Below are 27,217 nucleotides of genomic sequence, written 5' to 3' on the forward strand. Positions count from 1 at the left end.
GATCGGCAGCATCACACAATAGTCTGGATGTGCAGCAACTCAGTGCTTTTGTCTACTTCTATTTGCCACGGCTCAGTGCTTTCTCATACATGTCTGATCTTTGGCCGAAGATCCCTGACCCAAAGACACAGAGCTAGAAAGGAATGTCAAAAAATAAAATTGTATCTGACAGTTTTATTTTCTCTCTTATGATTATATAAAATAACAAAAACCAAAACTTACTTTAAGAAGAAAATGGATGGCTTGAGGGTCACTTGAAAGGCTTAATTATATTATCTTAACAATCTTATTTCATTACCTGTCTGATCTTAATTTGCCACTATTTCTTGAGCAGTAGTTCCAGTCTAATGAATCTCCAGACACTTTTCGTTACACTTTTGAATGTTTTGCTTTTAAATCTGTAAAGTAAAATGAAGGAAGCCAGACAAGTGAGACACACATGACTAGATCTGGTTCTAAACTTCTCATAGAATTATTATTTAATGCTGGCTTTCATGTTGCATAACATGTTTGCTTCTTAATAACAACATGGTTCATGTGTACAGGCTTTGATATAAAACCAAGGCAGCCTAAAAGACCTAGAATCCTTCATTGCCAGCTCATACTGCTATCACTGTAAGTGAATGATAATGACAGACTATATATATATATTAATCATTACAATCAATAATGATCTCTATTGGTTGTTTGTGTTGGATGGGCGCTCTTAAAGGGGAAGAATGTAGTAACAGTTTCCATTTTGAATTAACAAAGGTAAAGACAAGCTGAGCTTGGGCTTTTTAAATCAGGATCCCTAGAAGAAACTATTGATAACCTGTTCACTCACTTCACAGCATGTGGTACTTTGTTTTCTGTATCCCACTCTGGTAGTTCTCGCTTCTGAATGTGTGTTTGTCTGTGTGTCAGTGCATGCACAGACTAGGAAAAGTATCCACATTTTTCATTATTTATTAACACCGGACTGAAAAGACCAGTATCCACTGTGACACATTTAGATAAGTTTACTTTAAAGTTTTCTAAAGTCTTTATGTCACGCACTGTAAATGGACAATCTGGAGTATATAATATTATTTATAATAAATATATAATAAAAACAGAGCAATCTGGAGTATAGAATATTATTTATTATAAATATATAATGGAGTATAGAATATTATTTATTATAAATATATAATCTGGAATATAGAATATTATTTATTATAAATATATAATAAAAACAGAGCAAAAGTAAAGTCTATTACACTGGCTACACCTTACGGTACTCTTGGACTTGTATAAGGATGACTTGTAATGTGATTTGGCCTGATATGATTTGTTCCATGATTAGATCACTACCTACTTTGGGGACATTGCTCTCCCTAATGCCATCTACTGTATTCCAAGAAGTGATTAGGACCTGATGATGGTTTACTTTAAAAAAGCCTGACTTGAAAATACAAGACGAAACGCTGACTTAATCAAATACCTCAAAATCAGACATCTATATGGAACCTAAAATCATTATTTTCAAATTGGCTACGGAGTCAAAAGCAGCTCAAGGCAGCTAAATGTTCTTACATCATGTTCTTACATCCAGCTGCCGTAGCTGATTACACAAACAACTGGCACAACCATGTGGGGCAGAAAAGAAAAAAAAACATTTTGTGTAAAAAACATACACAATGCCAAACATTCATTTGTTTAGATTTTCATTTCAAAGTACTTGCTCCTCCAAAAGTGCGCTTCCCTTTACTCTGAATAACAGCCACTTTGAATAGCGTGCAGCAACACATAAATACACTACTGTACATCTGAAAGAAATGATGTAGTAAGCAACACTGTCAGAATATTTGTGGGGAAATCTACAGGCAGGACAGTTGAAGGACAGCTAAAGCACACAACATGCATGCGGATTGCTGCATGTATTCACTAAGATGACAGATTACTTGTGTCATTGTCATAGTGTACGATATACTTCCCTCTATGTTGAAAATCATCAAGTATGCGAAGAAGAGTCCAGCCTGACCCCATAGGAGAACACATATGTGACCCCATAGGAGACCCCATAAATGACCCCATAGGAGAACACATAGGGGAACACATATATGTTCTCTTTGGACCTCTGAGTTCACATAACTCTTCTGGAAACCATTTAGCTATTAGCCTTTAAATGAACCACTTTCAGTCCTGGGGAAAACTTTGACTGAAGGTTTCTTCGGCAGATGACATTACTCGACATCATTTAAAACAAGGTTGTAGCAAGGCTGAAGTGATTCAAAAGATTAGCCTAAAATAGGCAAAAAGGAAAACTGTCTTATTTTAATCTAAGTGCATCAAAGTAGAAACTATGGAAAGAGCAAACACATGCCGTCTATGGAAAGAGCAAACACATGGCGTCTATGGAAAGAGCAAACACATGCCGTCTATGGAAAGAGCAAACACATGCCGTCTATGGAAAGAGCAAACACATGGCGTCTATGGAAAGAGCAAACACATGGCGTCTATGGAAAGAGCAAACACATGCCGTCTATGGAAAGAGCAAACACATGCCGTCTATGGAAAGAGCAAACACATGGCGTCTATGGAAAGAGCAAACACATGCCGTCTGAGCAGATCACTACTGGACATTCTTACCCACATGTTTGCCATCAGGGGGTTGGGCCTCCACTGGGGACAGTGACAGTGACAGAGACTCCCCACTGCAACACGTTGTGCTCTACAGTAGAATATTTTTCACTTGCCACTTCTCTGTGTTTTATTTGCATTGTACAATTGTATCCAGTTTTATCTTGTATCCTTGTGTTATTCAAGTCTTTGGCATGGTCTTTTGTTCTAGACCTACAGTACTTCCTAAAATGTTGTTCTAGACCTACTTCCTAAAATGTCAATGATACTAAAAAACGTTGGAACTAACCACCTTTGTATTTCCTTAACAGCGAGACATAAAATTAGAAAATTACGTTTTTCAATTTTCGGTCATATGTGTGGAATAATCATTAATCATATTAAAAACATATACAATTGTTCATAACTAACAGTGCATGCATAAAACTCAACTGAATTGAGAGTGCATAGTCTACTTTTAGAACTGGAGAGATAAAACGTTGTGTTACTACACGTCACTCTGGGAATGTGCCTGTCAACAGACGCCTTGATTCCTGGCTCACGGCTTTAGCGTAGGCTGTTATCCAAGAGGCCTGAAGAGACGCTTCTTTTCTCCTCAAGCTGAATAGCTACACATTTCACACCATTCACAAAACCATTACTATACGTCAGAGTAACAGATTGCTGCCATTCATCTGCTATGATAGATGATGATAGTGATCATCACCTGAACACTGACTTTTACAAAACCTGGTCAGATTACTGCACAGAAATAACAGAAAGACGGCAAAATACAGCATTGCACCATGCAGTCTGGACATTTGTAAGGATCAGACCAAGAATCCTGTTACAGTTTTGTAGCTTATACTAGCACAGCTGTCCTTCAGACAGGGGAGGTTTGATGCGTTCATTCACTCTTATATATACATGAGGCCTTAGGGCTATGAAGGAGCACTCTTATCATATGAGGCCTTAGGGCTATGAAGGAGCACTCTTATCATATGAGGCCTTAGGGCTATGAAGGAGCACTCTTATGCCAAATGCCATTTGCTGCAAATGCAAATCTGACAACTTTTCTTTCACAGCTTTCCCATTGCAGAGACACGCCAAGTTATATCAAGCACCAGAATGCAGACTACTAGGTGCTATGACAAGAGGAGACACAAGGTATATCAAGCACCAGAATGCAGACTACTAGGTGCTATGACAAGAGGAGACACAAGGTATATCAAGCACCAGAATGCAGACTACTAGGTGCTATGACAAGAGGAGACACAAGGTATATCAAGCACCAGAATGCAGACTACTAGGTGCTATGACAAGAGGAGACACAAGGTATATCAAGCACCAGAATGCAGACTACTAGGTGCTATGACAAGAGGAGACACAAGTTATATCAAGCACCAGAATGCAGACTACTAGGTGCTATGACAAGAGGAGACACAAGTTATATCAAGCACCAGAATGCAGACTACTAGGTGCTATGACAAGAGGAGACACAAGGTATATCAAGCACCAGAATGCAGACTACTAGGTGCTATGACAAGAGGAGACACAAGGTATATCAAGAACCAGAATGCAGACTACTAGGTGCTATGACAAGAGGAGGTTGCAAGAACACATTAATTAATAATTTTTTTCCTAAAGCACAAAAGGTCCTTCAAAGATAGTTTCTAAATTAAACCCTGTTGTAAACTTGTTTGTATAAAAGGTTTGAAATACCTCAAAGACAGAACCATGAACTGAATTTGGCTTGTGATGCATAGTGGGGATCTTCCACCCCCTCACCTCACCAATCTTATCTCTGTGTTACTCTGTCTCCCTCTCCACATCCAAACATATGCTACTATGCTGGTATATCTTCCATAGAAGACACAGGATTGATAACTGGTTTCACAAACATCTAGTCCAACTCACTGGGTACAATAGACATCTAGGCTACAGCAATATAACATATATCATAAAAAAACACTCTATTGTCAGCTTATCCTCATTTGAATATGTGCTTGGTATACTGAATTCTTAAAATGATTGATTTTGTGGACTCCCTAATGTCCCACTAGTGCCTAATGGAAAATTCCCATTAAATAATTCCCATCAAATAATTCCCTGTGTCAAGAGTGCTTAATAAAGGAACAGCCAAGGCCTCTGACTGGAGGGGTGATTATGCTCACCTGTGTTATAAGGAGTGAATCTGTCAGCAGATCTCACACCAGTCTAACAATTACTCCTTAATAATTAGCCTTGCCAATTACTCCTTAATAATTAGCTTTGTAGGCTTACTGTGCCTGAGTGTAGACGGACTCACTGCCCACAGCTGAGGGTGTTCGTCCAGACTCCAAACCACATGTGCCCAAGCTGACATGCACACAGCTGAGGAGGGTGTTGGTCCAGACTCCAAATCACATGTGCCCAAGCTGACATGCACACAGCTGAGGAGGGTGTTGGTCCAGACTCCAAATCACATGTGCCCAAGCTGACATGCACACAGCTGAGGAGGGTGTTGGTCCAAACTCCAAATCACATGTGCCCAAGCTGACATGCACACAGCTGAGGAGGGTGTTGGTCCAAACTCCAAATCACATGTGCCCAAGCTCAAATGCACACAGACAAAGAAACAGACACAGAGAAGCTAAGATCAGATCAGCCATGCACACATGCAACATACCACTTTTCATTTCAGTCAATAAATCTTTTTTTTTCTGCCTCAAAGTCATACACACACATACACAGACGCCATGCGCGCACACACACACACACACACACACACACACACACACACACACACACACACACACACACACACACACACACAGCAGTGTGTAAAATAATATCATTAGTCTGGGAGAAGGCTGCCTCAGTGGAGCACAGAGGGATTTTCCTTTTATTTTCCTTTAAAATCCCCTCATGCGCAGAGCCCACCCCCACATGCCTGTTTCCAAGTTACCAACGCTGCTTGCCAATCCCATTTAATTGCTTCACAATCGCAGGGAAGGAACAGACACAGAGAGAGAGAAAGAAAGAAAGAAAGAAAGAAAGAAAGAGAAAGAGTGTGAGAGAGAGAGATACTGAGCTAGAGAGAGAAACAAAGAGCAAGTCCACCTGGATATCAGATAGAATTCCAAGCCAAGTGAAAGAACAGAGTGAGATGAACTGATCTATGGAACTTAAGGAGTTCTGCCAAGCCATTCAAGACAAACTTTTCATTAGATCCCAAGGTTCTTAATGTTCCTACTGTCAGGATATTCATCTATTTACAATGAAAAGAACCACTCCAATGAAGCCACTTAACAAAAAACTTTGACAGAAAACAAAAACCAACAAAAACGACTTCCACAGGGGTTCCCAAAGGTTGGTTCTAGAGTGGTGATCGCTCTCTGTTCTGCGAGACTGTCTGGTTCCACTCACCTCTATAGAGACTCCTGGGGAGAGGGTCTTCCCTGCTTTCCTCCCTCCAGTCAATTACTCCTCACGCGCTCCATGCTTCTCTGAGCGTCTCATGTTACCACACGTCGCAACAACCCAAAAACATCCTGCTCTTTCACACAGGAGGGAGATGAAAGCCACCAACTTCAGCAGGAGAAAAGAGGAAGAGAGGGGGGGGGGGCACTAGTCCAGACCCCAGAGCCGTATCCAAGTAGGGAGGGCAAAAGTCCACCTGGAATAGGAGAGTGGTGAGCGCACGCAAAATGATGAGGCGATACTGATGGAGAGAGAGAGTGTAGTGAGGGAAGAGGGAGGGAAGAGAGAGAGAGAGAGAGAGAGAGAGTGTAGTGAGGGAAGAGGGAGGGAAGAGAGAGAGAGAGAGAGAGAGTAGTGAGGGAAGAGAGAGAGATAGAGAGAGAGAGTGTAGTGAGGGAAGAGGGAGGGGAGAGGGAGGGAGAGAGAGAGAGAGAGAGAGAGAGAGAGAGAGAGAGAGTGTAGTGAGGGAAGAGAGAGAGAGAGAGAGAGAGTAGTGAGGGAAGAGAGAGAGAGAGAGAGAGAGAGTGTAGTGAGGGAAGAGGGAGGGGAGAGAGAGAGAGAGAGAGAGAGCGAGAGAGTAGTGAGGGAAGAGGGAGGGGAGAGAGAGAGAGAGAGAGAGAGTAGTGAGGGAAGAGAGAGAGAGAGAGAGAGAGTGTAGTGAGGGAAGAGGGAGGGGAGAGAGAGAGAGAGAGAGAGAGAGAGAGAGAGAGAGAGAGAGAGAGTAGTGAGGGAAGAGGGAGGGGAGAGAGAGAGAGAGAGAGAGAGAGAGAGAGAGTGTAGTGAGGGAAGAGGGAGGGAAGAGAGAGAGAGAGAGAGAGAGATAGAGTGTAGTGAGGGAAGAGGGAGGGGAGAGGGAGAGAGAGAGAGTGTAGTGAGGGAAGAGGGAGGGAAGAGGGAGAGAGAGAGAGAGAGAGAGAGAGAGAGAGAGAGAGAGTAGTGAGGGAAGAGGGAGGGGAGAGAGAGAGAGAGAGAGAGAGAGAGAGAGTGTAGTGAGGAAAGAGGGAGGGAAGAGTGGGGGAGGAGAGAGAGAGAGAAGGAGAGAGCACATGAGAGACTGGTGTGGGATGTGTGTGTGTGCACATGAGAGACTGGTGTGGGATGTGTGTGTGTGTGTGTGTGTGTGTGTGTGTGAGAGACAAAGAGACAAAGAGAGAGAAACAGAGGGTGTCAGTGCACAAGAGGATCATAGAAATATGATGAGATGGAAGCACATGGTCAACTGCTACCTCTCAGCTGATTTACTGTGAATGCTTCCACTTTGGGGAAATACTTTAGAGAATGTGTGTGTGTGTGTCTGAGTGTGTGTATGTCTAATATGCCCTTGGAATCCATTAGCTGATCTATGTGTCAATAATTAGATCCACATAACAGCTAAATGTTTAAGAAAACAGCACACACAAGAGTGACAGATAGAGAAGGAAAGATAGAGGGGGAGGAAGAGAGAGAGAGAGAGAGAGAGGAGAGGGAGAGAGAGGGGGGGGGGGGAGAGAGAGAGAGCTGAAATATTATTCCAGAAGTGTCCCGGTGGAGAAATGTGGGGGTGGCAAAAGCTACTGGAGGCCATGTCTCTGGGGTGAGCATCCCTAACAATGTGACTCTACAAGAAAACAACTTAAGCACTCTCTCTCCAGACATCCTCTTGTATGTCAGAGGAAAAGGCATTTCAACTTAAGCACTCTCTCTCCAGACATCCTCTTGTATGTCAGAGGAAAAGGCATTTCAACTTAAGCACTCTCTCTCCAGAAAACCTCTTGTATGTCAGAGGAAAAGGCATTTCGCTGCTGGTGTTACTCTGATGGTGGCTAATAGATTATCCAAAATAACATGTCCACATCAGAGGCATCCCAAAGGCTTTTATGAGAAGGGAGCAGAGAGAGAAGGGAGCGGAGAGGCTCATATGGAGCGGTCAGCACACACATGAATGGGCTCCACAGCAGCACGGGCAAATGGAGATATTTATCCATGGCATTTTTGCATTGATCCTGCATATATTGACCTTTGCCTGGTTTTGCCGGTCACTCATAAATGAAGATGTGCTTGACCAGAGAGTGGTGCAAGTCTAAAGGGCAGTGTCAATCACAGCCTGACTGCCCGATGGATAAGCCTGCTGCTATGTCTGTGCAGCCTGACTGCCCGATGGACAAGCCTGCTGCTATGTCTGTGCAGCCTGACTGCCCGATGGACAAGCCTGCTGCTATGTCTGTGCAGCCTGACTGCCCGATGGACAAGCCTGCTGCTATGTCTGTGCAGCCTGACTGCCCGATGGACAAGCCTGCTGCTATGTCTGTGCACACAGCATTTTCAACCACTAGGAGGCTGAATGACATTAAAAAGCTGCAAAAAAATAAACACAAAAATGTCATTATCTACTCACTGTCATGCCAATGGTCACTAATTAAAGGTCTGCTCATCACTGTAGCACTAAATTAGTAACCAGAAAGAATGGTTCACCATTCATCAATAGTAAAGAAGAGAAGGGAAAACACTACAGTAAGAGATCCCATGCTGTTACACTAGAAGTGAATCCTAACCCTTAGAGGCCTATTGACGCAAAGTGTGTCAAACCATTCATCTCTATTAAATTGCTTCGTTGCAGCGAGATGAAAACTTTATCGCCTGACAGAGCAGAAGAGGGGCTTTCCAACGAGAGTATGCACTGGTCTCTACGATCAAGTATTCAAATAAAAAAAATCTGCTCTGCGTTCACCTGCGCACCCATTACTCTTGTTTGAATTACTCATGAACCCGTGATTGGATAGATATGCCACGCATGTCAGATGAAAGAGGAGACACAGAGCAAAATAATAGCTCATCCTACCCAACATTTTCATGTGTTTCTCTATGGCAAAGCGTGTTCATAATACGACGCTATCTTGTGTTTATCTATAGCAAAGCATGTTCATAATCCAACGTTTTCGTGTGTTTCTCTATGGCAAAGGGTGTTCATAATACGACGCTATCTTGTGTTTATCTATAGCAAAGCATTTCCATAATCCAACGTTTTCGTGTGTTTCTCTATGGCAAAGCGTGTTCATAATACGACGCTATCTTGTGTTTATCTATAGCAAAGCATGTTCATAATCCAACGTTTTCGTGTGTTTCTCGATGGCAAAGCGTGTTCATAATACGACGCCATCATGTGTTCCTCAATGGCAAAGCATGTTCATAATCCAGTTTTCCAAAAACACACACACATGAAAGTCATGTCCAGCTGGCAGCTTTCTGTGGTGAGATACATTTCAAAATGTGAGAATTTTATAATACGCTTTTTGTCTTTTTAAAGAAGCCCTATGCAAGTCTGGTTATTCATTCGCTGTTTCTGGGTTTTCGCCTGATTTGGGCTCGCATATTTCACGACATAGCTCCCCCTGCAGCTTCGGTAGCGAGTGACTGCTACGCTAAACCCCCCACTAGCTAGCGAGCTAGCCATCAAGAAACCAAGCTAAACACATACAGGGCTCACAATAAAACGGTCGAGCAAACACATTGTTCAAGAGACTATCAAACCACATTACAAAAACGAAGTTCACCCAAGGGTAGGCTACTTACAATTTCAACAGCAACAAAGCCAAGTCAAAGCAGCCCTGAGTACAGAGCTGGACACTTGGGCTAATACTGTAAGTGCTCATTTGGCATAATAATAACTACGTTTACATGCCCACCATATTCTTGTATTAACTGAAATAATGACAATATTCCAATTGCGCATAAGTCATGTGAACACATTAACCCCGATTGCCATAACGCAAACTAGATGTACCACAAAGCGGTACAAAATATGACCACCGCTCATTCCTGCATATTTTCTCAGCAAAAATAAATAATGCTAGTCAATGGCATGACACGTGACATTAGGAACGCACTTCGGTTGTCGCTGTCTCATATCACCCCGCAACAGGACCTTCTTATTGCGGGAAAACTAACTCATTGATGCCCTGATTTAGTGACATGGTGAGATTCAGATTTGACCCCTCTGCCATGTTCCACTGCTAGCAACCTGGCGATTCTGGCTGAAGATCAGCACCCTCATCATATGCAGGAGAAAAGTTTTTCAACCTGTGCACTTTTCTGTATTCTGCAGCACTATGCTTTGAACGTCTCATTCATGACTTTAACCGATGTCACTGAAAATGAATTACTTGCTGCTCCCGCATTTAAACCGTCTATGTCATTATTTGACAATCAATGTGTTTTCAGTGTTGTAGCCACGCTGTGGTGCCCCTGGTAGTTGGGCGCCGTGGTGCCCCTGGTAGTTGGGCGCCGTGGGCAATTGGCCAGATTGCCCATCCCTTCAGCCGGCCCTGGGCGCTACACCTCAAATGAGTGGATATGGGATGTGTTGACATGGCCCCTGGAGACCAACCGGTTCTCGAGATATTCACAGAAAAACAACGGTTCCGTGTCATCCTTGCGGGGCTACATGCCCTCCATGTTTTGTGCAGCCCAGTCTTTCAGTGTCCCAGGAATCGTTCAAAATCACAAATTTACTGAGACAAAAAAAACTCTTGACTAAACCTATACTGTATAACCACTATGCTAGCGGCGGTCATAATAAGACCACATTCTGATTACTAAAAACTCCAATAAGACTGTATTAAAGGGATATTCCAATAAGACTGTATTAAAGGGATATTTCAATAAGACTGTATTAAAGTGAATTACACTCATTTTCCACCTACTCTCGAGTTAAACAATTGATTTTCACCACTTTTAGCTCCAGCCTAGCATAGATCATTGAATCGGATTAGACCATTAGCATCTCGCCTGCTAGCATTACGCTTAAAAGTGACTGAAATTTCTGGTAATTTTCCCATTTAAAACTTAAAAGTGTAATAAGAAAGTGTAAAAATGAAACGGGGCGATTTTCAAGGTTCATCTGGTGAGAACTGCGGGTGCCCAGGTTCAAACTGGGAGGAAATGGAAGGACGAGGTGGAGGTTGCCCTGGCAATGAGAAGGCTGCAACACCGGGAGGTGGTTGCCTCTTGTGTAACTCTACCAACGTGAGGAATCTTGCCTCTTGTGTAGCGCTACCAACGCGAGCTTCCAACACATCATGACGGGCTGCAAGACAGCGTTGGCACAAGGCTGCTACAGGTGGAGGCATGACCTGGTGCTGAAGCTCGCTGAGGTGGTGGAGACATGCAGGCAGAAAGCAAACAGCAGGCCCCCGACCCTAACTGCACATTCCATCCAGTTTACAAGGGCTGGGGAGAGGGGTAACACCCACCACCTGAAGGACACAGGAAGTCTTCTCACACCAGGCAAGGGGTGGACACTAGCAGTCAACCTTGGGAAGCAGCTCCATTTCCCCAAGGAGATAGTGGAAACGTCCAGACCTGGTGATGTGGTCTGCTGCTTGCAAGACCGTCCTGATGGTGGAGCTTACAGTCCCATGGGAAGGAGGACTTGGAGATAGAGATAGAGATAGAGATATATACTTTATTGATCCCCGGGACATGGGTGCAACAGGTATAAGGCACCAGAAAGCCATGAAAGAGCAGGCAGAAGAGACAGAAAGATGCAGTTTCTGGCTGTGGCTGAGAAGGAAGGCAAAGAGTTGGGGTCCAGTCTCCACCTGGGGCATCAGCAGGGGTTGGCCCTCCCTCTGCCACCATGAGATTCACCACCTATCTGTATGCTAAACTAAGAGAGGAAATTAGCTGCAATATGGCTGTGCCAATACTTCCCTGTGAAATGAGTTAATATAATGTGTTCATACACATTCCTGGCTGGGACACATATGGGGCTCAATGGGAAACAAGTGGCTTGGACAAACACATCAGAATTCAAGGCAATGTAGAGATGTAATTGGCTGTTGATTTCAAATGTTAGAAGAATAGCAGACTGCATCTTTAAGGTAAAGAAATAAGGTGTCACTAATGCCCTTGTGTGAGTTTGGTGTTGATTTATAGCTTTTGGCAGAGTTGGTTGTTGTGCTCACTGCTGTACCAGCAATTTTCCCCAGCCAATGCATTTGATTGTGTCTCATGTGGTCACTGCTGTGGTTTATTATGAAGCTTTGAAAGTCAGTTCAGGTAAAAGGGCTGTTTTGTGAGTTGGCGGTGGGTGGTATGGAGTGGCTCTGGTGGAAGTGGATTTTTGGCATGTCTGGATGGCATGGATTTGTTCTTGTTAGGAGCTTTGCCATTCCCCTAAAACTTACAAAAAAAAATCCTTTCATCCTGATGTGCTTCACATATATAAACAAACAATACAATGCAAATTTCAATCCACCCATTCATTCACACCTGGGCTGCTTGCTTTCTCGTATTTTTTATATTTTATAACAACAACAATACACTGCATTTCAGTCAGTCAGAGAAATCTCTTGGCTTGTCCACACCATTTTTCAAATGCATGTTAAAAGACAATGGCTGACATACATTTTAAATAGACCAAGCAAGCCTTACAGAATAACAGCCTGGGGTCAGTTAGAGCTCTCAGCGGGAGACTTCACCAACTTAGCCAAAGCAAGAGGATTCCTCACCCACTTGACATGCATGCTGTGGGAGCATGTACAGGACTATGAAGCTGAAAGTGATCGAGAGGCTGGAGCTGAAGCCAGAATGAAAGAGGGGTGCAGCTGTCATTCAAGAATTCAGACAAAGCTTCCTAAAGTGCATGCCATTGCATATGCACTTGTCTAGTATGCAGAAGCTGATCAAAGCCCATAGTCATCTTAGCACAAGATAAACAGCTCACTGACATCTCTCTCTCTCTCTCTAGAAGAATCTGCCAGTGATAGGGAGAAATGGTTTCCTGTCAGTCTAGTCGCTGTAAAAATGGAAAGATTCTTCTTAGTCATAATAAGCAGCATAAAAACTACACCTCCCATCAACGTTAGCAGTTTCGCGTTGTGACTCGCTAGTAGTCGCTTCTATCAAATCCAAGAGCACGCAGAAAAAGTGGAAGTTAGACTAGCCAGCCAAGATGCAAAGATTGAAGAAATGAGTTCTTCTATCTACCGAATTCATCGGATATAGGAGGAACAGGATGAGATTCTGAGAATGCAGTGAGAGAAGGAAAGGTAACCTAACATGCCTTTTAGCCCAGTTGACGTATTGGCTGCAATATGCAAAATATAGCTGTAGCGAACAGGCACAAAAGTAGCTTCCCGTAATACTCCCATTTTATTCAAAGGTAGAACGCTACTGACAACTCCAGGCTTCCACCCATGCTTGTTTGTTTACACCGAATACAAGCTGAAGTGCAAAACGAAAGTAGGCCTAACGTTTGCCTACTGCCCCCATCAATGCAGATATTTCAAATAAAAAGTAAAAGTAAAAAAAAATATATATATCCTTAATTAGCCTATGTTGGGGTTTGTGGAAGAGAAAATGGACTGTTTTAGTAGTAGTATTAGGCAGTATGCAGTCAGATAGGTCACCATGGGCATATTTGGATTAGCTACAGATGGATTCACAAAAAAATAAATTAGCCTACATTTGGCAGGATACTTGATATACAGGCTAAATGCAAATATGGCAATGTATTATACTATTTTACATTAACAAAATGTAGGAAAATAGAACAGACCGAAAATAAAGTAGGCACTGATCTTTAAAATCCTGTTTCCTGTAGCCTAAATGTTGTCAGTCATTCTTAATATTCGCAATTGGTGCACTGGCATGTTTAAGTGTTAGCTGCAGTGTAATGTTAGATTATGTGTAAGTTAAGTACAGAACTGACTGTGCGCCCAAATTTTTGTCTGTGCTCCTAATTTTTTTTAACTTGGGTGCACAAGTGCTCCTGGAAAAAAATGTTAGTGTAGAGCCCTGCCTTTTACATATAAATAGTATCCAAGTTTGGATAAGGTGTGAATATTACTGAAGCATCATGTAGTAGATCAGTCTGAAGTGAGTGGAATTGCTGCCGAAATCATTTCTTCATGTCTTCCCAGTTCAGCCTAAGTGTCTGATTTTCACTGCTGTTAGTTTCAGTGTGAAATCAATTTGAGGCTTGATGATAGCAGCTACTGCATGGAACAGAAACATTTTTATAAGCTCTATGTCCTTCTCAGCAGGTAGTGTGAGTTGTACATGCTTGTTTGTTTGTGTGCTTGTTAGCGTAGGCAAAAGGCAAAAGCGGCACCCATACCTCTGCACATAGCCCTCTCTCTTCATCGCTTTACAGACGAACACATGCGTCTCCATCTGCTGGGTGCTCATTAGGCAGAGGAACACATCAGACACACAGCCATCTTCTGCTGCACAGCACCTCCTGACGTGAGAAGAGAAGACCCAAAGGGAGCGCTTTATAAAACATTAACACACATCACTTCTCTGTTCATACAGCGCATTCAAGTCAGGAACTGACTGGTCGAAATAAGATGGCCCCCACAACTGACATGGAAGTGGCATAAAATATCTAATAATGTGGTGCATTTATAGATGAGACCACACACCTTCTGTGTTGCCCATTCTCATCTTTGTCCAGTTTCACCATCACCACCACCACCACCATTCACCTCCTCCTCATCACACTTGAGTAGCTTGCTTCCTTTAGACAGCACTTGGGGAGCACTATGCAATACTGATAGGTGGTGAGCATCAATTGTAATTAGGGTAACAATGGACAGAACTCTTCACTCAGATCAATTTGGCACTCAGGCAGTATAGATTTTTTCCCTTTTTTTCAAGTGTATATGAAATCAATATGATGTGGTCCATTATTGGTTTTAGTAAAGGACAAACATCATTGCATAACATCTTAATTGAGACCAACTTTAGACCTAAAACCCACACATATTTAATCATGTACAGCCAACAGCAAAGAATGTAAAATTATATTAAAACAAAATAAAATACATTGTGCAATACTGATGCTACTGTTGATATAATGGAACAATCGCAGCAGCTACTAAAACCACAAACTGACGTATATTATTATAACTGACATATATAACGAACATATATTATTATAACTTGGACAATTGCAAGTTGAAAATATTATATTATGAAAATATATAGTACCAGAATAAAGAAATAACTAATATTTCTGTTTTCAACATGTGCATACTTTGGTAACCGCTGCATCATCATAAGATATTACAGCAGAATTCAACATATTAATGTCTTTTATTGATATCACAGCAGGTTGAATTCAACATATTAATGTCTTTTATTGATATTACAGCAGGTTGAATTCTACATATTTGAGATGGAAATTGACTGTCGTGCACCCATATTAATGTCTTTATTTATTTGCCCAAATTCTAGGATGCCACCAGGAGGAAAAGGTCAATCTAACTGTAATACACACTCATCATGATCAGCTCACTAGTTAAAGCATTCAAATGAATTTAAAGAACCAAAAAACTAAATCGGCCGAACTGACGTAAGTTATCCAGGTCTTTCTGTTGTATCCGTTTCCAAAGTTTACACTGAAACCGCCCTGAATCATGATGAGTGTGTATTAGTTAGACCCTGGGGCTGTCAGCTTCCTTTGATCAAACACACACACACACTCACTCACTTACTCACTTGTCACGTGTCTGACTTTCATCCTCACTATCTGAATGTTACAATGTGGGTTCCTGTATCAAATAGTGTGTGTGTGTGTGAACGTGCTCCAGGTGGCCAGAAGAACTGAGTGAAATTCTATTGACATTCAGGATTAAATCTTCATTGTCATTTCAGCCTCCAAGCCTCTGAGCATAGCATAAGACTCTCCAGATGTAAAGGTACGCACACACACACACACACACATATACACACACGCACACACACACACACACACATACAAACCCACACACACCGCACACACACACACACACACACACACACACACATATATACACACACGCACACACACACACACACATACAAACCCACACACACCGCACACACACACACACATATATACAAACCCACATAAAATATAAACAGCAAAAGTGAAGGAGACTGCAGGAAATTGCCTCAATCCACCACTATAATACAAAACTGATTAGAAAATGATGGCTTTTAAAGTGACCGCCTCTTGTTCCAAAGGAACCAGGATAAAAAGAGGATGAATCACTCCTATAATGCATTAGGCGTTCAGTGCTATTCAACATGATGCTATTATTCAATTCCAAAGTTATCTATAAATAAATGATCTCTGGAGAACATTTCACACAAGAGGCAATTTAAAATGCTTCACTGTTTATTAATGCAACTCCCAATGCCTCCATCCTAAATTAGATGAATGAATAACCCTTTTAAAGGGAAGGTTTCTGTAAGAGCCTCAATCCTAAATGAGATGAATGAATAACCCTTTTAAAGGGAAGAGTCGCAAACAAGTGCACTGTAATTCCATTACATAGACCTAGTGCATCTTCATCCATTACGCATGAATTAGTCAATATGTCTTCAAGTGTGAGTGCTTATCTGCGTAGTACGATATGTGTGTGCATACATGATGGCAACACATCAAACGCAGTGCAATTAGAGGTGGATGAGACTTGCACTTTGAAGTTGGTAAAAATTAATGTTTGAAGACAGCGGACTGCACCATCAATGAAGTCTAGTTGCCATGGCTAGTGTGACGTCAGGCAGGCCAGAGAAAGTGCTCGCTGTTATTTTCAGCCTTGTGCTCCTCAGCGGGTAAGTAGAAGGCAGATCCACATGGGGGGGGGGGGGGGGGGAACGGATGGAAATGCTGGAAGTGGAGGCCGAGGACTGACCCAGGACTGACCCAGGTGTGGTCCAGGTCTGACCCAGGTCTGACCCAGGTGTGGTCCAGGTGGGACGCACTCAGAGACAGGGCAGTACTTGGGCCCAATGATCTACTGGCATGCCACACAACTACAATCCAATTCACTCCTGAACACCAACTTTTATTAAGTGCAGCCTATATGTATGTGTCCACCTAGGTCTTAAATCATACAATGTTACTGTTCTACCCTGATACATCTCCATTCTGGGTGCCAGCCTTTGACCAAGGGATTATGGGGGCCCTTAATGATATAAACTTAAAACTAAAAAAAGTAAAGCTATGAAAAACATACATAACCAAAACCCATCAACTTTCCTACACACTAAAGAGATACTGAATTGGCCATGATTGGTGAGAAAAAGGTGGTGGCATCTTCAGTGTCTGCTCTTATGTGTCATGATTCAACTGATAATGGCTATCTAAGTTGCATTTCCAAGAGCAAAGTATTGTAAGGAAATAGACCAGAGCTGACATCTCCTGCTGAGCAGGAAGAGAGGAGAGAGAACTGCTGAGCAGGAAGAGAAGAGAGAACGATGGCCGAACAGCTCGTTGAACGCGTGTGAAAGCAAAGGTGAAGAGGGGCTGACGGGATTGAGGATCTATTCCAGCGACTTGCCCCATTTGTGCCTCAGACATCAATTGGTCCAGAAATAGTCTTCACCAGGGGAATAATTACATGTGCAGGGGAGTGAGAGTGGATTGTTGGGATCCACATCATTGGGAGTCTTGGCTGCACTTTTACGGTAAATATAGGGGACATTTGCATCTATTTTCTGGTTCAAAGATTGGTGTGCTGATAATTCAGTCACATCTTTGTCCTAAAGAGCACAGTACTTTGATGTGCTACGAATTACATTATTTCAACTTTTTAAAATGTCAATATTCTAAGTTCTGTGCAATATTATGGAGTTCTTACATTTTATGAAGGCTAATTAAATCAAACAAAAGGATGCATTGCTGATTTCTGATAATTAAGCTAAACATTGAAAAACATACTGCATATATATTGGTAGCAAAATATACTGTAGGCTATTTCTTGCTGCTCAAGGGAAGACAGTAACTGACTTACTCACTCACACTGACTGACAGATTGATTAGCATAGTGCTAACTTCACGTACCTTACAAATCCTTTGTTTGTTTCCTCAAAAATATGACTTAAGTTTCAGCTAACATTCTGTTTAATTTGTTATAAGTACACAGTCCTTTTTCATCAGTCTTAACTGTTTCCATGGTAACCTGGCTGCTATCAGCCAGCTGTCCACTTCACTGTACCATCCATTTGTATGTCTATTTTTTTTTTTTATATTTTTTTAAAATCTAGGGTTGTTTTGCTTTTTTCTGTTCTGCACTGCAGAGGGACAAATTGGCAGTTTGATACTCTGTTTGTTTGGGCCTCATGGCAAGTCAGGCACCAGGTTCACAGGACACAAATCCAAAATGCTTTTGGAGTGAGCAGGAGGGAAAGACAAGTGTCCATCCGGCTCTGCCCGCTCCCATATGAACTGAGCTGAAGAGAAAAGAGGCTTTTGGCTCCGTGGTGATAACGGCTGTCACTGTGTTACTCTCACCCGTCCCCATGGACTGCAGAGACCTGCTGGAGATAGTATGTGTTGCGTTAAGCTGTGAGTACATATAGAATCTCAGAGCTCCACGGAATCTTTTCAACAGCAGGACATAATAAAAGTCATCAAATCATTAACTATACTCAGCCTGGATTAGTTCAGCAGGATGTAATAAAAAAGTCATCAAATCATTAACTATACTCAGCCTGGATTATGACTTTAGTTACTAAGGCACCAAAATAGATTTTTTTTCAGGGCGTGAAAAAAGTTTGTGATCTGAAAAATACTGTGCAGGTGAAGGTAAGTGTTATTCAACATGGGCATGATCTCTCAAAAGCAGGATTCACTGATGTAGAGACCACAGAATATTAGAATATTGATTTCCCTTGCTTGTGTCTCACACTGGGGCATTACTGGGTGTCCAGCCCCAATCATTAGCCTAGCCCCAGAGGACGGGCAGCCAGAGGTCACCCCCTGCCGTCATGAATGAAAGCTCTCTGACAAAACTAGTGCAACGTCTATTGATTGGAATAAGCAAAGACAATGACAGATTATCTGCAGGGGAGACGTTTGGAACATATTACAGAACACAACAGCAGTACTCTGTGCACAACCATGTATCACAGGTGTCCAATAAACATGTATTGTTAAGTGCATGTGAATATCAAAATTAAACGAATTAATCTAGTAACCACTTTCAAACAATAGTAAACAAATTCACCATTTAAATAATGGACTGCAGCTTATTTGAACATAGCAAGAATTTGCCGAGAATTATGACAAAAGGAGTATGTGACCTTACAGTGTATCACATGAAAGTGTGTCATTTAGCTGAAGTAGAATGTGAATGATTTACATATCAGAAGATATTCTTGTTTCATGCAGTCTCAATATCTAATAAGTTGCTATGACAACAAGTATGTGAGGCAGCTTGCCATTGCTGAGTGACTAGTCCTGTTGCTGGCTGCAGGGTCTCCCACTCATTACCTTTGGGCTGGAATATCAAGTGACTTCATAATGACTCATTATGACTCGTAATGACTCATTATAAAGTGCTGGAAATCATCAACTTGTATCGTTTTCTCTTGCTAACTGACAAAAGCAACGATCCTCCGGTTACAAGTCCGAAGCACTAACTAGTAGGCCACGGCTGCCCCTAACTACAGTTGAGTATGCGCTCTGACTGCCATACCAACGGGCCTGGCTCTTTGGAGTTGCAGTCAAGCTGCAGGTTTAGTGGCCCGGAGACCCGGGTTCATGAACGGGTGGGGTCACTGCTCTCTACCTTCGCTATAGATGTGCATTAGAAACATGTTTAAACAACGCAACTCAATACAACAGGACTCAGGACAGAACTCAAAAGCTCAACACAACATTTTTATCTGGAATCTGGTCGTCATGTCCTTTACTGCAACAAGTTTGCATGCGCAGCTTCCAGTGATGCATTTAGAATGTAATTGTGACGTCTTCTCCAAATTGGTCTATAGGGATTTGTAGGTGTAAAATCCCAGCATAAAGCAGTCACCTCAAGGGCACATGGAAGATTAATGCAAAACTTCACTGACAGGGAAAAGAACAAAATGCAAGTTTCCAACATTTACGTTCAAACACTTTGCTGATCACTGCCTAAAGAAATGAATCACATTAACCTTCAAGAGGGCTTGACCTGTACGAATAGATTGTCGCAATATAGACCAGAACTCTCAGAATATGATTGCCACTCCAACGTGTTGTGCGTGTCACCGAGACTCTCACCTCCCATACAGCTGAAACAGATCAGCGTGCACTGTGTGCTCATTTCCTATGTATAGCACTCTCTACTAAGACTGTGGTCAAAATAGAAAACTTGAATGGCGTGACCAGAGCCTCACAGTTTACACTCCTGTAATAATGCACAAAAAGGAGTGAAATACATGGAGTTAGAGAACGTCAGGTGTGGGCAGTAAAAATAACTGGTCAGTTGTCTGTTGTTATTTGTCAAAATGAGCCACATGTTTTGTTGAATTAGGCCCACAGAGGACTCAACAGTGGTGTCTGGCGTCCCAGATCCACCCTCCTCCACACTGCCGATTGGGTCTTTGGGCAATCCTCTTCATTGCCGTGGCTGTTTATGATCCAATCAACAACAAGCCCTTAAAGTGGGTACCAACCACTACAACTACACATCTGAGTCAATTAGCCCATTTCACAAGATGGGGCCGCTGTGTAAATCAACTTCCTGTGGAACAGCACTGTCCCATAGACAGCAAAAGAAAAGTCCACAGGAAAGACAAAAGCAGGAAGATGTTTTACCCTGCCAATTAAGGCATCATTAACATCAACGAGGCCGGACACCTGGACACTAGGGGTGTAAAGATTAACCGATACGTATCGGTATCCGTTTTTAACCTGTAAGATACGGCTACATCGATACGCGAAGCCCCGTATCGGAATAAAACTGAAATGAACCGGTCGTTATCGATTTACTTGTTACAAATCGGTTCACAACCTTGTCTGCTCGCTCAGACTCTCATTTACGTTCCAAACAGCACGTTCATCCCACTTCCGGTTTTAAAACTACACATGGCACGGATTTGTGGGTAAATACATTCATTGCCCAAAGTTGTCAAAGGACCTCATTACCCATACATCTACTGCAATTTAAGCACGTGACAACTCGCACTTGGTCGTTGTTTCAAAATCCAGCACGAAATTAAACACAGCAACGATAGTCTGTAGAGTAGCCTTACGTTTGATGAAGGGATTTCCTTAATGTTAAATAATAATTTCGCCCTTGCTGCTAAAACGATGCTCAAATTATTAGCCAATTATTTTGTTCATATTCACCCAGACTTGTGGCATTATAGGTTTCTGCATATTAGGTCTACCGTTGGAACAAAATAAGCCCAGAGAGTTCATTGATATGTAGGCCTATTTTATTCTTGTAGGCTATATGAGAAAAGGCCAAGAGTGTCTTAAGCACGGTTTTATTTTATTTCGGTATTGTCTCACCTCAACAAGGCTACAGCTCCTTGAAAACAATCAATCAGATATAACTATAAAATCTATAAAGTCTATAAAGTATTTTTATGTTGTATTTGGCTGCTGTGTTCTTTTTTCATTTCAATACACTATATGATACAAACCTCAGTTTAGATAATAATATTCACACATTTTTTTTGCCTAATTGACAACCATGACCATGATAATATAAAATGAATGTGCACCTTGAGAAAATGATAAAAAAATCTTTCAGAATCCTTTCCATTCTTGCATCGAATCGCATCGCATCGAACTGAATCGTTTTTCATGAACATGTACAGTATCTTTTCTTGTATCGAATCGTGTCCATGTATCTAGATGCGAATCGTATTGTCTTTTACATGAGAGATTCACACCCCTACTGGACACTGTGAAATTGGTCTATTCAGGTTGCAAGTAGTCTGTGAGGGTCTCAGTCATGGCCACTGGCTTGCCTTTTCAGCTACTTTCAGTGACCATCTTTGAATACCAACATCTAACAGAAGTGTTGTGGCTGACTAACAAAGCCTCAAACACCTATCTCCACTGGTCATGTGTGTGCTTGCCGGCCACCTTCCCTTACCTCTGATACCAGTTCTGCATACTTTAACTTATTGCTTTCAAAGTTTTTCTCCATCACATGCTTTCAAAGTTTTTCTCCATCACATCATCAAAAGGGAATAGTTAGCGCAATAAAGTAGACAATGTGCTTACTCTCCAAAACAATGTCATGTCTAGTTTTAAAGCATTCACATCCATGGCCCATAGCTTTCTCCAGTTGCAGTAGCATCCATGGCCCATAGCTTTCTCCAGTTGCAGTAGCATCCATGGCCCATAGCTTTCTCCAGTTGCAGTAGCATCCATGGCCCTAGCTCTCTCAGTTGATCTTCTCCACATCACGCCAGTTCATCCATTGCCCTTGTTTTGCTTGAGGCACCGCTGTTGAACGTCTAGTTTGCTCCTCTTGCTCTCAAAACAAGCTGGTTACCCTCCGTCTCTTCTCCTGTGCTGTAGACTTACGCCACACTTCCCAAACTCTTTGGATCATTCCACGTTAATTCAACCAGGGCCCACGCACTTAGGTCTCAAAACATTCTGAAAAAATTACCAGGTGTACCTATGTTACCCACACTGTAAATTTGTAACACTGTAAAATTACTTTTATGTAAGATCAATACTTTCCAAGATACAGCCAGTTTTACAGGGGGAGGGGGGGTCGATTTTGTTCGGCCTTTTTTTGTGTCAAAGCTCACAAGCCCATAGCACAAGAACTAAACCATGTAAGTGGCTCAAATTTTGCATGCTGGTACATAAATAGGAATAGTAGGTAGCAAAATCGTCACGTTTGGTCTGGATGATCATGCATGGTCATAGCTATCCCTCAAAGTTGATCAAAATTGTATTAGTGTTTTTGGCTGGGCTCTGTTTAGGCCTTCAGAAGACATATTTGTACTCAACATAGGGTCTTAATTTATTTCCCTTACTGAGATAAGTAGAAACACGCTCACAAAAATCAATGAACAGAAAATAAATTCCTTCAGGGTCTGAACAGCAGACCTCACAAGTCTCAAAAATAATTTTGGTTCTCATTTTCAGAGCACCCTAACACCTTGTGGGAATACAAAAAGATTTTTTTTAAATATTTTTTCCTCCATTCTCCATGATCCCTTCTTTTTAAAGACACCAATTTGACTTGTCTTGTGCAAATCTTTCTTTTTATTTTCCACCCTGAACATGGGCAAAGTTAGCCTGACGAGCCAGACCCACATTAAAATGTAGGGTCTGGGCACTCACCGTTCGCAGTGCTCAGTCCGAGGGGCGGGATAATCGGTTGTCTTTCAAATTCCCTCTGCACACAGTAGAACAGTTCAAACTTTTGCCAACTTGTAACTCGTGTCACACTGTTCGCCAACATCAACATCCATCTTATTTGTTTTCAAGTAGCAGGGAATTCAAGCCAAACCGTTGCAACTCTGTTATCAATCATTATGTTAAGCCCACCTAACGACTCTATACAAGATTTGATTGGCCTGATAGAAGTTTAATTTTTCGAGCTCACAATCCAACGGAGAGTTGCTAGACTAGCCCTGGCAGCCGCTAGGGTGCGTCTAGATTTCTAGGCTAGGGCAAAATGCCACCTGTGGTAACTCTATACAAAACATATTGATTTCAATGGTGCAGCAGCTATTTTAATTCCAAATAATAATAAAGGAACTTTATCAGACTGCATTGTCTTGTGGTGATTGGTTTAGAGGAAATATACGTCTATTTTTTTATTTACTAGGATGTCCAATCCACACTGGGAGTATATATGTCTTGAATTTCCCCTGGGGATCAATCTATCTATCTATCTATCTATCTATCTATCTATCTATCTATCTATCTATCTATCTATCTATCTATACATAATATGCGCATTTATACTTCACTTAACATTTAACATTTTGGCCAAAATCTCTGGGTTGGTTAAACGGAACTGAACAAATGACCCCTTGTTTTAAACCCTAGTGTCTGTGGATTGAATGAATGATTGGATGAATATTTTCAATTATTTGCTATTAACAGTGCCAAATGAGGCAGATTAGACAGAGTTATGGCTGACAAATGAAAATGGAATCCACTGTGACATAAAGGTCAAGGCCATGTCCAGAGACTGCAGGCTGTGCGTCTCTATTAGAGGCTGGAGGCGTCTCTATTAGAGGCTGGAGGCACTGTGCGTCTGTGCGTCTCTAGGCTGGAGGCAGTGACTATACTCTCCCCACTCTGTTGAAAGACGAAGCAGCAGGACCACTTGGGTCTCAAAATGCTACAGCGGCCCTTGTCAAAGCCTGCTGATAGCACACTCTGACAGCCTCATAATGTCACTCCCTGGCACCAGTTATCCATTCCACAAAGGACTGGAGGAGCCTTGGTCTCACTGCTGGCACTACTCAGAGTTCAAGCACAGCCCAGAGCAGAATGACCACATCACTGGCAGGTATGTGAAGGCAGAAAAGAAAGGTAGCACTTTGAGCGCTCCAGGTGCATTGCTTCAGCACAACCACACTGAGGGCCTGAAATTACATTTTCATGGCTCATGTCATGCAATATGTTCAGTTATTCATTGATTGATTAATTGGCTCTAGTGGTAAATCGGGGGGAATGAGATCACATGGGACTTTTCTTCTAGTGCCAACTGTAGAGCAGGTATACAACCTTTGTTTTGTTTATAAGTCACTTCAGATGAATGTCAATTATTCAAAGAGAAAAAACTCCACAGATGACTGCCATTTTGAACTGGGCTACTGGAAATTATTTTGTGCTAGTTTTGTACTGAATGAATGGATAAACATAAGTCGTGTTCATTTTGCTATAGTGTGTAGTGTAGTTCTTCAATCCTTTTCACCTAAGCCTCAGACCATCTGAATAACCCTTTAATGATCCTAATGACTAATTTCACTGTGTATGTTTCCTCAAAATTCTGAATAGTACACTAAAAGTAATAACTACCTATGTAAAATCTATTCCTACCCAAAATCTACCCATGTCAAGTCTATTTTAGACTTCATTCCCATGCACTGGTAATTTAGTTCATTTACAAGGAATAGGAAAGCCCATCAAAGGCATGAAGGTAAAGAGGGAGAGATAGCCATTGAGGATTATGCATCATCCTTGACATTTATGAGACATTCTATCGAGCTGTTGTCATTATCTGTTAAATTACCCACTTTCAGCACATGATCAGACAGCCTTGGGATTAGTTTAGCTTCTATAAGTATATTTCATGCTTCAGTATGAATAGCTGGTAAGACATTAATGTATTTTCAGCGCAACTAAAATGTAATTTAATTACTTGAACACAAAGCATGGCCCTGAGTTCAATGTCACTTGACAGAGACAACTGTGTTTGAACACTACGGGCCCCATCATGACAGTCTAAAGTGCATCGTCACTAGTCAAAAGCTTATTTAAATTTACTAGGATGTCCAATCCACATTGGGAGTGTTTTCGTTATCAAACGTTGAACGCATGGCGCAACATAGTACAGCGGCTAAGGCCAGATTTTTACCTAAATCGTTCAGTTTTCGCAGAAAGCACCAAACTTAGTACAGGTATAGTACTACCCCTAGTGATCAAAAATTGAAATGGACCCCAACACATAGCGCTCCCTAGTGGCTCCTATCTTGACTTCAAATATGGCCACCAAAATATGCCCTTTTTTATACATTTATAATGCTATGCTGCTTTTAACACATAATATGACATGTCTATAGCCATCTTTCAGCATTATGAAATACATAATGAGGCAATCATGCATAATTAAAATGGCAGACATGTTGGATTTTAAGGAAGTAGCCATACATTCTGACACTGAGTGCCAAATTTCATGCGTTTTCACCCATGGGAAGCACCTCTTTTGGCATCATGATTAATCACATATTTCATCACATATTAGACTGCACAAAATCCCAAATACCTCACTTCCTGTTGGGCGTGGCATTGTACATATGAAAGTTGTTCATCTCGGGGATATATAGACACCTACTAAATTTTTGTGTGTGTAACTGAAAGTATATGCCCACCACGGGATCAGTCATCTAAGGGGACGTAAGGGGGCGCTAGCGAGTCCCTGGGCCATTCCTGGGGCCAAGCTTTTTTACCTAGCTGCTTTGTGTGACACTTGATGTGTGTGCCAAATTTCAAGACTTTTCGATTATGTTAACCACCTCAAAATATTTGCCAACAACGGGATCAGTCACCTAAGGGGGCGCTAGCGAGTCCCTGGGCCACGCCCGGGGTCAAGCTCTTGTACCTAACTGCGATGCGTGACACCTGACGTGTGTGCTAAATTTCAAGAGTTTTCGACCATGTTAACCACCTCAAAAACAGGAAAGCAAAAAAGGGTGGGACCAAAAATCGGCCCTGCCATATTTGGCCCAAGCGGCCCTCAAATCACTCGGGCACGCCTAATTAAATACAAAATCTTTGCATTACCCTTAAATACACTGTCATGAAGCACTGAAAGTGATGTAGGCCTCATTGGCTATCACTCTGACTGATCAGAGGTAGCCATGGAGCACATGATCTCCATATTCAAGTAGGCTATACAAGCAATTATTAAAGAGTTTCTGCTTGAATTCAAAGTATCATTTCAAATGATCCAATAGGCTACATTTAAACTATACAATGCTCAATCGACAGCAGCACCCAAAAATGACTGAAGCCTATGTTTAAAGAGTTAAATTACCCAGATTGTCGTAGACATTAATGTAAATTATACCAGTTATCACTGTAGGACAACTGAAACAACACAAAATAAACAGGGCTGTTGCTGGAAATATTTTATTCCTGTATATACTGCCTACTGTACCTACATTGATGGTACATGACTTGACGTTTTGTAGCCTACATTTCTGTCAGTCTACAGTCTTTTAGCCCATCTTTACTATGATAACCCTTCCAAGATAGAAACCTTATCTACTTTGAAAGACCAACCACCACTCATGCAATCGATGTTGAATTTTGGCCATCTGACGGAAACTGATTCAACTGAATCAATTAACGTCGATTTGACACTCTTTTGCTGTCCAGGTTTGCAAATCATTAATTTAGAAAATTTAAAGTTGCGCTATTGTTATTATACTCACAGCACGACCTTACTATGTTATCATTACCATATCATTACATTATCGCAATTAATAAGTCATCATAATCATCATACATAGCCTACCTGCTCCACCACTGAGTTCTTATCATGTAGCCTCAACTAGGCTCGCTCGCACTCTCCACCACCTGCACTGTCCCTCTGTTCTGTAAGCTTGCTTACATCCTCGTTCAAACTCAACGAACTTCAACATGTTGCTGACATTATGTCCCTCTGCTGTATGCTTGCTTACATCCTCGTTCAAACTCAACGAACTTCAACATGTTGCT

General features: G+C 41.8%; 1 protein-coding gene across 1 annotated transcript in view; it reads right to left on the reverse strand.

The window, feature by feature from the left end:
- shisal1b (shisa like 1b) overlaps positions 1-27,217 on the reverse strand; it is a 101,252-nt gene that overhangs the window by 16,159 nt on the left and 57,876 nt on the right. Inside the window, 1 exon segment of the mRNA XM_042109495.1 lies at positions 14,144-14,266. The gene's annotated coding sequence lies outside the window, so the exon portion shown is untranslated.

This window comes from Alosa sapidissima, chromosome 11 (genome assembly GCF_018492685.1).
Source record: "Alosa sapidissima isolate fAloSap1 chromosome 11, fAloSap1.pri, whole genome shotgun sequence".
In the NCBI taxonomy this organism is placed as follows: Eukaryota; Metazoa; Chordata; class Actinopteri; order Clupeiformes; family Clupeidae; genus Alosa; species Alosa sapidissima.